General features: G+C 39.1%; 1 protein-coding gene across 6 annotated transcripts in view; it reads right to left on the bottom strand.

Annotated features, from left to right (window-relative positions):
* HS3ST5 (heparan sulfate-glucosamine 3-sulfotransferase 5) overlaps positions 1–14,699 on the bottom strand; it is a 265,443-nt gene that overhangs the window by 31,648 nt on the left and 219,096 nt on the right. Inside the window, exons 1-2 of one of the 6 annotated variants that reach the window (XM_032408032.1) lie at positions 12,484–14,644; positions 12,090–12,193 (exon numbers count right to left, since the gene is read on the bottom strand). The exons of 4 other annotated variants lie outside the window; for them this stretch is intronic. The gene's annotated coding sequence lies outside the window, so the exon portion shown is untranslated. Of the gene's footprint in view, positions 1–12,089; positions 12,194–12,483; positions 14,645–14,699 lie in introns of those variants that run through there. One more of the 6 variants, XM_032408030.1, reaches the window with a different exon arrangement.

Here is a 14,699-nt window from a genome sequence, read left to right as displayed (position 1 = left end):
TACAAACAAAAAACACATGACTTATGTATAGACATTTACTTGTCTGCCCCTTTCACGTGTACTTGACAAAGCAGACAGTCTCTGGAAGGAAAGTGTGGGAAGTAAATATTAACATACGCTGTCAACTCAGATTTTTTTTTCTGAGTGAAGAACATCCTAAAACATTCAAGGTGGTATGATAAAGTTATGACCTTTTGCTTAATCTGGAAGTTTTCGGCTGTGACAGTCTTCTGCTAAATTTTTTTCTTTGAAACTTAAAACTTAAAAATCAACGAAACAAAACCCTTCAATTTGGCAACTGAAGTCAAAATCAGAAGATCTATTAGTTTGTTAAATGCATACTTTTAGCCCATATATTTGAAAATACCGGCTGGCCACTAAATCTGAAAACAGGCAAACATATAATAAATGATTTATTGATATTATATCACATATAGATAATAGATTAATATTATCTATGTTTCCAGACTTTATAGCCACTCTCAAACCATTTTACCTTATTGTCTCAAGTATATATATTTGAAAGTGATATTTATATGCCTGAGCATGAGAGAAAGGCATCTTAGAATTACTTGGTGAATGTGTACAGTAAGCAGCTATATAAACCACAAGAAAGGAAGCACATTTTTCATTCTGAATAATATTTTCTGAGTTGATTTAAGCTTATCCTAGAATGCATAACTGTGTAAGGCCCTTGGTATGCATATAGCTTTTTAATTTCAAATGTAAAAAGTGGCTAGGTAATTTAATGTCACAGGGATGGCTAGCTCATCTTGCATTTTACACACATATTTAAATAAATCTATGCACAGATACACATGTGTCAGCATATGTATGTATGCATGTGTGTTTGTAGATTTTTTCCTCGAGCAGTAATGAAGTGATGCATTGCCGGCAGTACAATGAACTATGATGCATGGTGTCTGTCTTTATTGAGCTTACTGTGCTGTCAGAGATAACTTAATAAACATATACCCAAGGTTAAATAACAATACAAGACAAGAATAGGAATGGCAGGAGGCAGAACAGTCAAGAGCTGGTCTCGAACCACCATGGGCAAAGATCTCTGGGTCTACACTGGTTTTCCCAGCTGCACGGAGGGCTGCGCTTGGAGCCTCTTCAAGGGAACCCCGGAGGATCAGCCATAAGCCTCAGTTTCTTAGTTAAGCTACAGGTCCAGCAAGCCTCCTGTTTCAAGAGCTAGAGATTAATTTTAACTGTTTTAAGACAGGGGCCTAAGTTGCAAAGTTCCATCTACTTAGATCATTTGTTACTAGCAGAGTAATTACACATTCCTAAATTTTAATGCAGGACATTGAGTACAGAATGATCTCCTCATAATAATTCTCATTCCCCTAAAGTCTATTTCAGACTATTGTTGTTCCTTTAATCTCAAAGGCAAAGTATAAAGATCGTAAAATCTAGAATATTTCAAAGGTCGTTGAGTAATCAGCAAAAGTTAATCAATTTGCGATGTGGATTTTTTTTTTATCACATGTCTGTGCCTAAGGCCAGTGAATCAAACTAAGTGGATTTAGCTCTTTAAGCTACCATGGAGGGAATGGCCTTTCCCTTATCAGTTTATTAGGGTTTTCTCTAATCCCAATAGTTGATTCCAAATAATCCACATATATTGGCTGACGATGACCTCTCTCCTCTTCCATACTAATTTTCCATTTTAATTGCCCAATATTAGAGTCCATGCCCTACCCCAGCTGGATCATGAAGTGCAGCCTTAGCTGAAACCCCCACAGATCTGACCCAAAGCTGCATGATTATTATGACTCTTGGCCTTTTCTTATATTGTTCATCAATATTTACAAGAACTATGGTCTATGAATAAAGCATAGCTCAGGAAGTTATTCCTACGGGGTTGGGGTGTGTGTGTGTGTGTGTGTGTGTGTGTGTGTGTGTGTGTGTCTAGTTTTCCTACTGGCCGTTGAAGAAGAGGAAAAGCCCCAACTTCATGGTTCATACCCTAATAGATTTCACTTCCTACCCTATATTATGGTTATCTTTGAATAGAATTTTCTAAAAATAAACATATCCTTCTGAAATGATTTCTTTTGGGACACACGGGGTAAAAATTCCTAGCTTTAGCATATGTGTATGTTATGAGCCCTATACAAACACGCCAATTGGTAGGTAGGTGTGCATGGATCCCCACACTTTCCCACATACACATCCCTCTTAAACTTTATATTCTCTTTCTTATTTTATTCCTGGATATAGGGACTCTGGGCCATTTTTTTTCCAAGCAGAGATTGCAGACGATGGACTAGCATCCTACCCTACCTCAGTTAAAGAGGAAAATTTGATGTCTGGACATGTGTAGTCTTGTGGAAAGGAACCTTATTTCACTCATAGACAAGAGCAGTAGTATGGCTAGCAGTATTTCCCCAGAGATGGTCTGATTTAAAAAAAATCGATATCAACTCTTGACACATTTTCATTTACATCAGCGCATGGCTTTCAGTCGGGGCACAAATCAATAGGCAGCTTTTAACACTGCCCAACTATTTCTTACTATTGGGCTTCAGGCAGACTATTTGCTGTTAACATACCATGTTTCTTGGGGAGGAAGTTTAACTGTTTTTCCTGTGACTAATCACAATAACCTAAACTGTAGCATTAATCACACGACATCTTCTTCATCACCACTTACAGCCAATTGACTTTTTACTTAGTGAAAGTGTTTGAAGGAGGCGACAGTTGTTCTGAGGGGGTCAAGAGTCAATGGGAAGAAGAAATATTTAGTTCCAAAACATATATAGTATATGGCTTCTAAAGTTGACACCATGCCGACAGCCGTTACAAGCCTTACTGCTTTGTAGGTAGGGTCTCGTGCACAAGATGGAGAGTAAGATTTGTTTAAAATTAAAATGTTAGCTAAGAGTCTTAGCATTTGGATTGAAAACAATTAATCTGTGCCTTTCTATAAGCTAAAAGTCACATCCAGGGTAACTAGCAATTGGCAAAGTGTTTTCTCTAACTTTTGAAAGTGAATTCTTTCTTTCTTTTTTTTTTTTTTAAAGATTTTATTTATTTATTTGAGAGAGAGAGAATGAGAGAGAGCAAGTACATGAGAGGGGGGAGGGTCAGAGGGAGAAGCAGACCCCCTGCCGAGCAGGGAGCCCGATGCGGGACTCGATCCAGGGACTCCAGGATCATGACCTGAGCCGAAGGCAGTCGCTTAACCAACTGAGCCACCCAGGCGCCCCTTTCTTTTTTTTTTTTTTAAGCTAGCATGAAAATCCAGTTAGGTTTGATGCCATACGAGATTGGAAGGCTCTGCAGTTTGGCAGTCGCGATTAAATCTAATATCTACTTCATTACTGTAGCTACTCAGATTTCTAAATAATGAATAAAATTCTTACATTATTCAGAAGCCACAAAGAAAGAGGTTATTAAGCTGAATAAGCAGAGACTCACAAAGGTTTACGATATATCTAGGGCAATTCCAAAGCACAAAAGTAACATATTTTAAAAATATATGAAGAGGTAACCTCCGATATTATATTGCATTATTTTTATATTATCCCCAAATAGCAATGATTTTTTTTTTTTTTTTTTTTTTTAGAGCAGTGCTCCCTTGGGACACTGGTCTCCTCAGATACTCCCTAAAAAAGAAGTATGTTGTAAAATCAGCTTGAGGAACGACACATCCCATCTTAGTGATTTATAGTGCCTAATGGTATATCAAAGGCTCCAAAAATACCTTCAATCAAAAAGACTGTGTATTTACTGTAGCATTTCCTGTACTGCCTGCCCGTCCTGGTATATATTATTGAACTCCCAGCTTAGAAATGGTTGCACATAACCCATTCCACCTCAGGACATCAGGCGTTCTCTTGGCACATAAGCTGGTTCTGGAACCCTACATTTTGGTGCCGAAATGGGAGCAGATCTGTAGATCTCTAGGGCCTGCTACCGTTTGTCTCCTCACCCCTACCCTCTGGAGCATGACGACTGGTGTTGCACACATTTTGGGCAGGGTGGGGTTGGGTTCTGGACGCCTTGGGAGCCTAGGAGGAATCCTGTAGTGATGGAGGATGGTGCCAACCCGGGTAATTTGAAAGGTGGTAATAAACCTTGATGACAGTAATTATACCCTAGGAAGGAAGAGTGAGGCACTCTGGCTTGAATGGATTTACATGGTCTTGGTTTCCCCTTTTAGAATGCTCAGTTTCTTGGATTGAATGCTTGTGCCAAACAGTCACATGATATAACCCTATTTCAAATTCTATCATTAAATTACATCATAATGCCAGCATGGGGAACTACAGCCAGGACTGTGTAAAGAAATTTAAAATCGGGCTTTGGAAGCATGCATTCCAGAAAAGCCCACCCTTCTGAACTGCAGATTATGACAGTGCGCCCTTCTTCTGGGGAACAGAAGTTGCTGGACCAAGACAGAATTTAAAAAACCCAAATAAAAATGTTTCTTGGAACTCTACACTTCCGATGACTTAGTTATGGTAAAGATATTTCAAAATAAAATTCCAACTCACTGTAAGTTAAAAATCAATACCACACTTTTTAGGAAGAGACCAATTATATTTGAAAAAGGCTCAAATAACAATTGCCAAAACCTTTGAGAGCTTCCATTTTTTACTTTGTTCAGTTTCAACCTCTTGCCTGAGTTTTAAGACTTTCTTCTCTAGCAATGTGTGTTAAAGCAAGATATAGGGGGAACTTAAATTTTTTTAATAAGTATGCCTTTATTTTAATACGTATTACAATTATATAAGAAGCACACCAACCTCTGAAAAATAATGAACATTACTTTTAGGGTGAGACTTAAGTAATCACAAAAGGAATCAAAAAGTAACCTGATTTACGGAAAAAAATATAAGTAAATAATAGTATAGGTGGTAGGGGGATATAAAAAAAACTCATGAAAATGGACTGTGAATGGTGTCCGCATCTGTGAACTTAATTCCACAGCCCCTAGCTGACGTCAGAGAACAGTCAGCAATTCCTTACTGCTTGATTGACTATATTCTTAGCATCTTATCTAGTGCTCTAATTTCCAAAGCACTCCTACACATTGTATCCCCTTTGATATTTAAAACAATCCTGAGATCCAAAGGAGAGAAGCATTTGACTTGCATTTTAAAAATGCTTAAACCACAGAGATTTGTATAAGTTCTAAAAATCCTATGACAAGCAAGTGAAAAAGCTTGGAATTGTACTCCCTTCCTCTGATAACTAGTCTGGGTGGTGTATTTGGAAAAAGTACTAACAGCTAAGGAACTATGCACATTCAGATTTCCAGACAAATGGACACTCTTTGCCTTTTACCTCTGTTGACTAATTATAGGTTGAGTTTAAGCCCTGAGAGCTACAAATCACACTCATCATCTCCTTTTCTGAGCATCAGTAAATGTTTACATCAGTAGTGCTGGGTCACTCGAGTCTGGGTCCCCTGTAGCCATTTTACTCTGCATTTTTTCCAATTTGTTCAGTTTGGGGTTTTTCCAGGACTGGTCCTAGTTCCCTAGACTCTCTTGGACCCTGCAGAATCCTACACTTCACCTCCTCTCAAAAGCCACTCTTGGCGCCACTTGAACGGAACTGATTTTATCCTGACACTTGACTTGATTTTGTTCAGCTCTCTGTTAGGCATGAATGATGCAGGTGGTGGTCTTGAAAAGTTAATGCAGCTCTCCCAAAGGCCCACCTGACTTCTTTACCTTTCCTTAGAAAGTTCTGAATAACTAGGATGCGGGACCAAATGCAAAGGAACAGGAGAATACTTTTGGTCCAAATTATCCAAGGATTAAGGGTACATCACAGGACATTTTTGTGGCTTTGAATATCCTCCTCCTCAATTCAGGCTTAATGAAAGCCTCAGTTTTTGGCACCCTTCATCCATTCACTTAAAACTCTTGACAGATTTTGTAGCCAGTACTTGTGCTCTGCGATACCTCTCACCCCCTCAATTCCTAAAAGCACGTTCAATGCTCCACAAACCTCCGTAGGAAAAGCCTAAAAAGTTTGTGCTTCAGACCTGGTGAATTTTTTTTATGGCCTCCCAGTGAAGAGTGAACCACTGTCATAGCTGTTAACAGTGGCTACATTATTATGTTGAGGTGACTTTAAGGTTAATAGGATAATTGGGAATGAAAAGTTTTGCTTAGCAGAGGGAAAAATACTCTAGGAAAAAGGAGGCAGCGACCCAGATGTCTATGGATAGCTTTAGGAGAGCTGAAAAAGCCACACAATCCCTCAAAAGTCTTCCTGAATTCTGAGCCAAAGAAATTTTAGTAAAATTTTAACTAAAGCATGTGTTAGCTGGCATTGCTACTGTAGGCGGCCACGTGGTAGAGTGGTATTGTTTGGTATCTCGAAGTATGACTGTCGTCATCCATGAGGGATTCGTAAGTGGTCCATCTGTTCTGTCTTATACAAAGGGTAGCATATTTTACTATTTTATCTGATCGAAGTTTCTATTTGTGGTGTCTTTGCTATTGTGATATAATACTGGTCATGCTTTTTATTTACATTCATTTGATCGGGAAATGTAACCACAATAACATTTTCCCCTGTGAAGAAATATTATTGTCAGCTTAGACATAATTTTCAAGAATTAAATTCGGTGAAGAGTGTAGATTCCTTGTTCTTCTAATCACTACTGTCCCCATTTTCCTTAGGATGAGAATATAAATCTGGTGTTAGAACTAGCTGCTCAGGTTTTAAATTCCTAAACAGAGGCAGGTTTCCATGTCAACAGATGTTTCTATACAATCCTGCACACATCTCCTTCCTCGTCTGGACACATCTCATGTTATACAACTAGAATATTTTGAGAAAATATTCTTACTTGTCTTACAGAACTACCTTAGTGAGATCAAATTAACATTGCAGAGAAGAGACAGATTGATGAAATAGGTTGCACACGTGTTCTTTTATAAATGGACGTGCCTCCTTATGGCATTAGCAAAATTTACATTGATTAACCAGTAAGCTGTAATGTTGTTTTCGATCTGAACTGAACAAATCAATTTTACTTAACACTAAGTTTTCTTGACTTTGGGGTGTTTAGGGTAAGTAGATATTATATTGCCTGTGGGAAAACACTACACTTGTAATTAAGCTAAGGAGGTAATTTCATGAAAAGAAGAAGAAATTAGGGCAAAGTTTTAAGGATAATGGGATTTCCAGAAAGGCAAAAACTCTCCCTACTTGAATGAAATAAATTACATTATCATCCATCATATGACTAATCTAAGAGTAGCCATCTCTCTGTTAAAATAGACCTATCGAATGAAATGATAAAATACCATCATTTAAGAGAGGGATAACAAATTAAGAAATACTATTAACAAAAGAACCCTGTGTGGAGTTGGCATTCCCCAAACGTTCCTTGAACTGAATAAACAAAAAAAGACTTGCATAAAAGACACTCATCCTTCTCCATTTGTAATATGTTCTATTTGTATTTCTCCATGAACAACAGCACAGTCAAAGCTATATATAATGGACATATACCCACATTTTATTTATTTTTATTTTTTTAAAGATTTTATTTATTTGACAGAGACATAGCAAGAGAGGGAACACAAGCAGGGGGAGCGGGAGAGGGAGAAGCAGGCTTCCCGCCGAGCAGGGAGCCGGATGCGGGGCTCGATCCCAGGACTCTGGGACCATGACCTGAGCCAAAGGCAGATGCTTAACGACTGAGCCACCCAGGCGCCCCTATACCCACATTTTAAACATATTACCTATAACTACCTCTTTTATTCAGTACAAAAAATGTTGTCCTCATGTGTGACAACTCTAGATAAAATGACTGCCCAGAAGAGATGTCCAAATAGTATGGGAGAATATTTAGGATGAAATTGAAACTTTTCTTTTGACAAAAATTCCTTGCTACTTTAGAGTTGAAGCTCATACCTGAATATAGTTGAAGCTTATGCAAGAATTCACTTGTTCATGATAATTATGAAATGTCAGGTATATTGTGAAAGTTGGAAATAAAGATAAGGTTCTGAGAAAGTATATAATCATCTATTCTTAAAAATAACAGAAAAACTACTTGAACATTATTTCTGTCATGGAAAAGTTACAAGTAAGATACAAATTCTATAAGGTTGTTATGTATTTTACCAAATCTTAGTTTCTGTTACTGGTGCTAAAATTAGAAGACTAGCAGATGGCATATTAAAAATAATTCCATTAACCACATCTCAGAAATTGCACAAAAAGACTTGTGTTAGAAATCATATTGAGAAGTAATTGGCAGCAAACATAAATTATAGTCTTCTCCAATGCCCAAATTACTGACTAAAATTGAGTAAGGAATTAGAAAGAAAACACCATATTTTCCTGGCTATTTTTTCCCCTTCTCTTGAGTTTCAATTTCTGCCTTTTTAGGAAGAAAAATAGCAAAATATTAAAAAAATACATCATGATCAAGTGGGGTTTATCCTAAGAATGAAAAACTTTTAACATTTGAACATCAAGTAATGTGATTCATCATAGTAATAGACTAAAAAAGAAAAACCATATGTTCACCTCAATAGATAGTATAAAAGCATGTGACAAAATCCAACATCCAATCCTGATGAAAATCCAAGCAAATGAGAAACTGAAGGGAATTTTCTCAACTTGATAAAGCTCATCTACAAAAAACCCATAGCTAACATCATCCTTAATGATGAAAGATTTAATGCTTTCCCCATAAAATCAAGAACAAGACAAAGATGTCTGTTCTCACCCTTCCTGTTCATCACTGTTTGAGAAGTTCTAGCCATGATAATAAAGCAAGAAAAAGAAAACACAGATTGAAAACGCAAAGGTAAAACTGTCTCTACTTGTAGACAACAGGATTATGGAGAACGATGGAATCTATAAAAATTACCAGAATAAGTGAATTTACTGAGGTTGCAGAATATAAGTTCAATATATAAAAATCCATTATATTTGTATATACTAGCAGTGATCAACGTGTAATTCAATGCCATTGCAATAGCATACACATATGGAATATTTAGGAAATAAATTTGATAAAGGATATGCAAACCTGTAAACCAAAAATTATAAAACATTGCTGAGGGAAATTAAAGAAGACCCAGTAATGAACGGGGATATATATTCATGGGTTGGAAAACCTGATATTGTCAAGCTGCCAATTCTCCTTAAATTGATTTATAAATTCAACATAATCCCAGTCAAAATCTCCGTATGCTTTTTTTGGGGGGGGGTAGAAACTGCCAAGAGGATTCTAAAATTCATATGGAAATTCACTGTCTTACAATAATCAAAAGCCAATTTGAAAATTAGAACAAAGTTAGAGGACTAATACTACCTGATTTCAAAACTTATTATAAAGCTACATTAACTAACTATATATAACTGTACAACTGTACCATGTGGCACGGGTATAAAGATGGGCGTATAGATCAACGGAACAGAGAGTTCAGAATAAACTCACATATATCTGGATAACTATTTTTTGACAAAGGTGCAAGGCAATTTAGTGGAGAAATGATCTTTTCTTTCTTTCTCTTTTTTTAAAGATTTTATTTATTTATTTGACAGAGAGAGAGAGAGAGAAAGCACAAGCAGGGGGAGTGGGAGAGGGAGAAGCAGGCTCCCACTGAGCAGAGAACCCAATGTGGGGCTGGATCCCAGGACCCTGGGATCATGACCTGAGTCGAAGGCAGAAGCTTAACCGACTGAGCCACCCAGGTGTCCCAACAACTTGATATCTATATGCAAAGAACAACTTGGATCCATATCCTGCACCATACACAGATATCAACTCAAAACATTCTAGACCTAATGTACAACCTCAAATTATAAAATTTATAGACAAAAACATAGAAGAAAATCTTTGGGTTCCATCTGTATAAAATTCTAGAAAATGAACTTTAATCTATAGTGACAGAAAGCACATCGGTGTTTGCCTGGGGGAAAGAGGAGTAGCAAAAAGGGATGGTTAGGAGGGTATATAGATATATAGGTATATAGATATAAAGGAGGGTAGATAGATGATAGATAGATAGGTGGGTAGATAGTCCAGGTCCAACCAGGAGAGGGAAATAAGTAAGTCAAACAGAGAAAGTTTAATACACAGAATTATTAAGTATACCAGGAGATTGGAGTAACCTGGGATGGCTAGTAAGAGGTAAAGAGAACTCTACAGGAATAGCAGATATAAGGAGCACCTATCACCCTGTATGCTGAGATTCGACTATCGGCGGAAAGCCCCAGTACCACCCGCCTCCTCCCAAGGTTGAGGTATAGACCTTGCTGGAGAGGGTGCAGCTCTGGCTCACTGGAAACAAAGAAGAAACAAAGAAAGCCGCTGTGTGCGGCATTGGTGCGACCTGACCGAGATCCATCCTCTGCGGTGTCTGGGGAGCTGCTCATGGGAAGTGTCTTACTGGAGGCACTCAACTAAGAATGTGGCCAAGGGTGCGTGGGGGAAGCTTCTGAGCGCCTGGTGCTGCAGGCTGCTGGGCACTGCACAAGCCTGGCCCAGAGCACGGAACCGAATCCGGAAGCAAAACCCTTTCCTCCTGTGATAGCTCTCCAACACCCTCTACTGACGAAGCTAAACAAGGTGCCGGCTGCAAAAATGGCCCAGGTCCATTTTCATGGCGCAGGCAAAAAAGACGCATTTGGAGCTGAGAGGCAGTAAATCAATAATGGCACAAAGAGATTACAAAGAAGCACAAGGAAATTTTTTTTTTTTTTTTTTGCGGGGGGTGATAGATATGTTCATTATCTTGATTGTGGTGGTGGTTTCACAGGTACATACATATGTCAAAACTAATCAAATTGTACATTACACTATGAGCAGTTTATTGTATGTCAATTATACATCAATAAAGCTATCAGAAAATGTATACAGCATTTCTCTACTTCTCTCCCAATAGAAGTAACCTTTGCATCTATCAGAAGCTTAAGTGGAAGGTGTTTATTTTTATGTATTTATTATTTTTTCACACCAAGAGATAAAATTGCTGACTATTAAGGGCCCCTTGCTTCACTCGGAGTGAAATCCTCTAGATCCACTCTGATTTGAGTTCGGGAGGCAATTCTGACTGAGAAAACTCACCCCCACTTGTCTGTCCAGGGGCGCCAGGGATTAAGCAAATCTCCTTTGCAAAAATTCAGGGCCAGCCTCAACTTGGACTTGGTTCTCCTGAGCACCTACGGTCTGGCTACAGCACAGTCCCTGCCCCCCATCCCTTCCCAGCCAGGTCTTGCTTCCTGGTGTGACTGGATATCCCTGGACCCTTGAAGCCCCCCCTTTCTTGGAGGGTGGTGTCCACGGCTGCTGCTCGTTCAAAGATTTAGAGCATAGACTGAGTTACAGCAGTGTTTGCTACCTTTGCAGTCTTAGAAAGTACTGACTGCCTTTCCCCTCACTGCCTGTCCCCTGTGTGTTGAAGAACAATTCTGCATTCATTTAATTTTATTTAGTGACTACTAGATGCAGGTATTGTGTTAGTTATTAAGGCTAAAACAATGAACAATGCAGACATAGTCTTTGCCCTGATGGAGCTTACATTTAGTAGAAACTGTAGAGCGTATGAGCAGAAATCTCTCTCGACATGTCATGTCATTCCTCAAACTGGAATTACCGTGTGCTTCTTAAGGGCAGGGACTCAGAAATGGTGCAGATGGCATTTCCATATACACCACCTACCTACAGAACATTCACCTTTTTTGGATGACCTTTTGCGAGATGAGTGCTTACTGAGGAGTTGGGCTATTTTCCCCTCAGTCTACTCTAAATTAATCTGTCTAAAGTAATTAAAATTGTTTATGAAATATATGACTGTGGCCTAGAGTCTATATATTGCTTTATTTCCCCTGACACTTTACCCACCACCATCACTAAATGAATCTCAAGCTAGTGACCTGGGTAGGCGAGGGTGCCATGGGGAGTTGAGGCATGCTTCAGTTCTTACCTAAATCAAAAAATAAAACATGCTTTTGACCATGACGCTGTGCCCATGGCTGGGCTGGTTCTGCAGGGATGTGGTCTAATTTGTCCTCATAGACGTAAAATTGTTAAATGTTAAAACTAGTCAGCAGAGACCATTTGACTTGAGAATAGTGATACTAACCCCAGGCCAAAAGCAAGTCCGAGAGGAGCAGTGTGTGGGTCCTACAGTCAAAGAAGTCTCTGTGGAGAAGCTGGGCTTCGCAAGATGTCCAGAAAATTAAGAAGCTGAAAGAAGGAAGGATGGATGTGAGAATGCGGACAAATGTGTGATGTGGGATGAGACATGTGAGGCTATTAGAAGTGTCATGGAAGTAATCAGATGAATTTTTTAACACTGCAACTTGTATTTGCATATTCCATAATGTAGTGGCATCTATTATTTTAGCAACATATTTAAAAGATGTAGTTTCTAGTTAAAACAGCAATTTGCTTCTAAATTCTCTTCAAAAGGCACAAGGCAAATCCTTATTATCTAATAATATTATTGTAATCATTACATTTAATGAATTATTGACCTCTGAGCACATAACATGCCATTCCATTATTCTCCAATTTTGTTCAGTAGCTTTTTCATCCAACTCAGATTCATCTCCAAATTATAGAGAACATACAGATCTGGACTCTTGCATTCAGTAAGCTGTCATTTTGTACTGCCTTGGAAAAAAGTATATGCAGAGACCTGAAAGAAATTAATGATATTTTAATAATGTGACATGGAAACCATGCACTTCACAGACAATTTTGTACTGGTTTCAATAGAGCAGAACTAATTCAATGCTTTCTGGGCAGAGTACACTAGAGAGGAGTCTTTCAATGAAGACTGCAATGAGATGACCCACATTTGTATTGCAAAATAAACCATGAAACAGTTTTAAGTTCAAAATAGAAACATCCTTAGCAATTTAGATACAGAATGTTCCCTTGGTACCACAGAAGGCATCCCAAGTCTCTGCCACACTTTAGTGGAAGCAGGTACACATAATTTTCTAAGCCATTGACTAGTCCCTGAATAGAATGGCTACCCTCCTCACACAGAGCATTGGCCTTCTGCATTGTTGTTCTGGTCTCTGCTTCCCTGGGTGACAAATCCCTCTCCATGCACAATCTTCCTACCCCCACCCACCTGAGGCTGGAAGGGGGGTTTCCTTCTCACAGGTCCAGGGGCCAGGGACAGAATGTGAAACTGGGTTTACTTTTCAAAATGGGTAAATGGCACTTATTCTTTTAAATAAAAAGCACCCTGGAACCTTGCTGTCTCCTTGGGTCAATACTAGGTATCTGATTTATTCAGGGGGAAATGACTTGTGATGAGTTTGTTTGGGTCCTTCAGTTTCAAAACTCATCAACTTTGCCATTTCCAATAATCCTAAGTCTCTGAAACCCCATTTTTAAATCTGCTGCTCTATGACCATCGCTTCCTGTTCTTCCAGCTTACTGATTCCAGTTCTCTTCTCCAGAAGTTTCCTGATCTCACTGAGACCCATCATTCCTGGATATTACTAGTTTGTCCCCTTCTAACCATCCTTTCGAAATCCCCACTCTCTACTTACAGCTTGGATTCAATGGCTCAGCCCTATAACCATTCCTTGAAAACACTCTTAAGTTTTTCACTCTCCTACCTTCTCTTCGTCATTCTTCAGCTGGTGAAACTCCAAACAAGGTGTATGCTATGGATTGAACTATGTCCCCTCCTAATTCATAAGTTGCAATCCTAACCTCCAATGCAACTGTATTTGGAGATGGGGCCTATAAGGGGTAACTAAGGTTAAATGAGGGCACAAGGGTGGAGCCCTGATCCCATACAAGTAGTGTCCTTATAAGAAGAGACATCAGAGAGCACTACTCCCCATCCTCACCATATGAAGACAGAGCAAGAAGGCACTTGTCTACAAGCTAGAGAGTTCTCACCAGAAATTGACCATGCTGGCACCCTGATCTCAGACTTCCAGCTTCCAGAACTGTGAGAAAATAAATTTCTGTTGTTGAAGATGCCTAGTTTATGGTATTTTGTCATGGCGGCCAGAGCAGACAGTTACAGTGTTAGGCAGAATAATGGCTCCACAGAGATGTCCACAGCCTAATCCCTGAAAGTGTGAATATGTTAGGTCATGTGGCAAAGAGGAACTAAAGTTGCAGATGTAATTGATGTTGCTAATTCGTGGACCTTGAGATGGACAGATTATCTTGCATCATTCAATGGGCCCAAGGTAATCACACTGGAGGCAGAAGAGGGAGAAGCAGAGGGCTGGCAGCATGTTGCTGGCTTTGAAGATTGAAGGGAGCAGTAAGACAAGAAATGTGCTCAGGAAGCTGGAAAAGGCAAAGCCATGGATTTTTTCCTGAGGGTCTCCAGAAGAAACACAGCCCTACTGACATTTTGAATTTAGCCTAGTGAGACTCATTTTTGAATTCTGACCTCTGGCAACAGAATAACTTTGTGTTGTTTAAAGCCACTAGTTTGTGGTTTGTTATATGTAAGTTTATGGTATGTTATAGCAGCAGTAGCAAACTAATACCCATGCTTAAATCCAACAACTATCTACTTAGTCTATGCCACAACCCACAAAGCTGTTCCCTGGAAAAATTACACAACCATGCTAACTGGCCTCACTTCAAATAGGACTATGGAGGCACCTGAGAGGCTCAGTTAGTTAAGCATCCGACTCTTGATTTCAGCTCAGGTCATGACCTCAGGGGCGTGAGATCCAGCCCCACATCAGGCTCCATGCTC

The sequence above is a fragment of the Phoca vitulina genome, unplaced genomic scaffold (genome assembly GCF_004348235.1).
Source record: "Phoca vitulina isolate PV1807 unplaced genomic scaffold, GSC_HSeal_1.0 scaffold9, whole genome shotgun sequence".
NCBI classification, from domain to species: Eukaryota; Metazoa; Chordata; class Mammalia; order Carnivora; family Phocidae; genus Phoca; species Phoca vitulina.
This window is presented reverse-complemented; position numbering and strand designations above follow the sequence as displayed.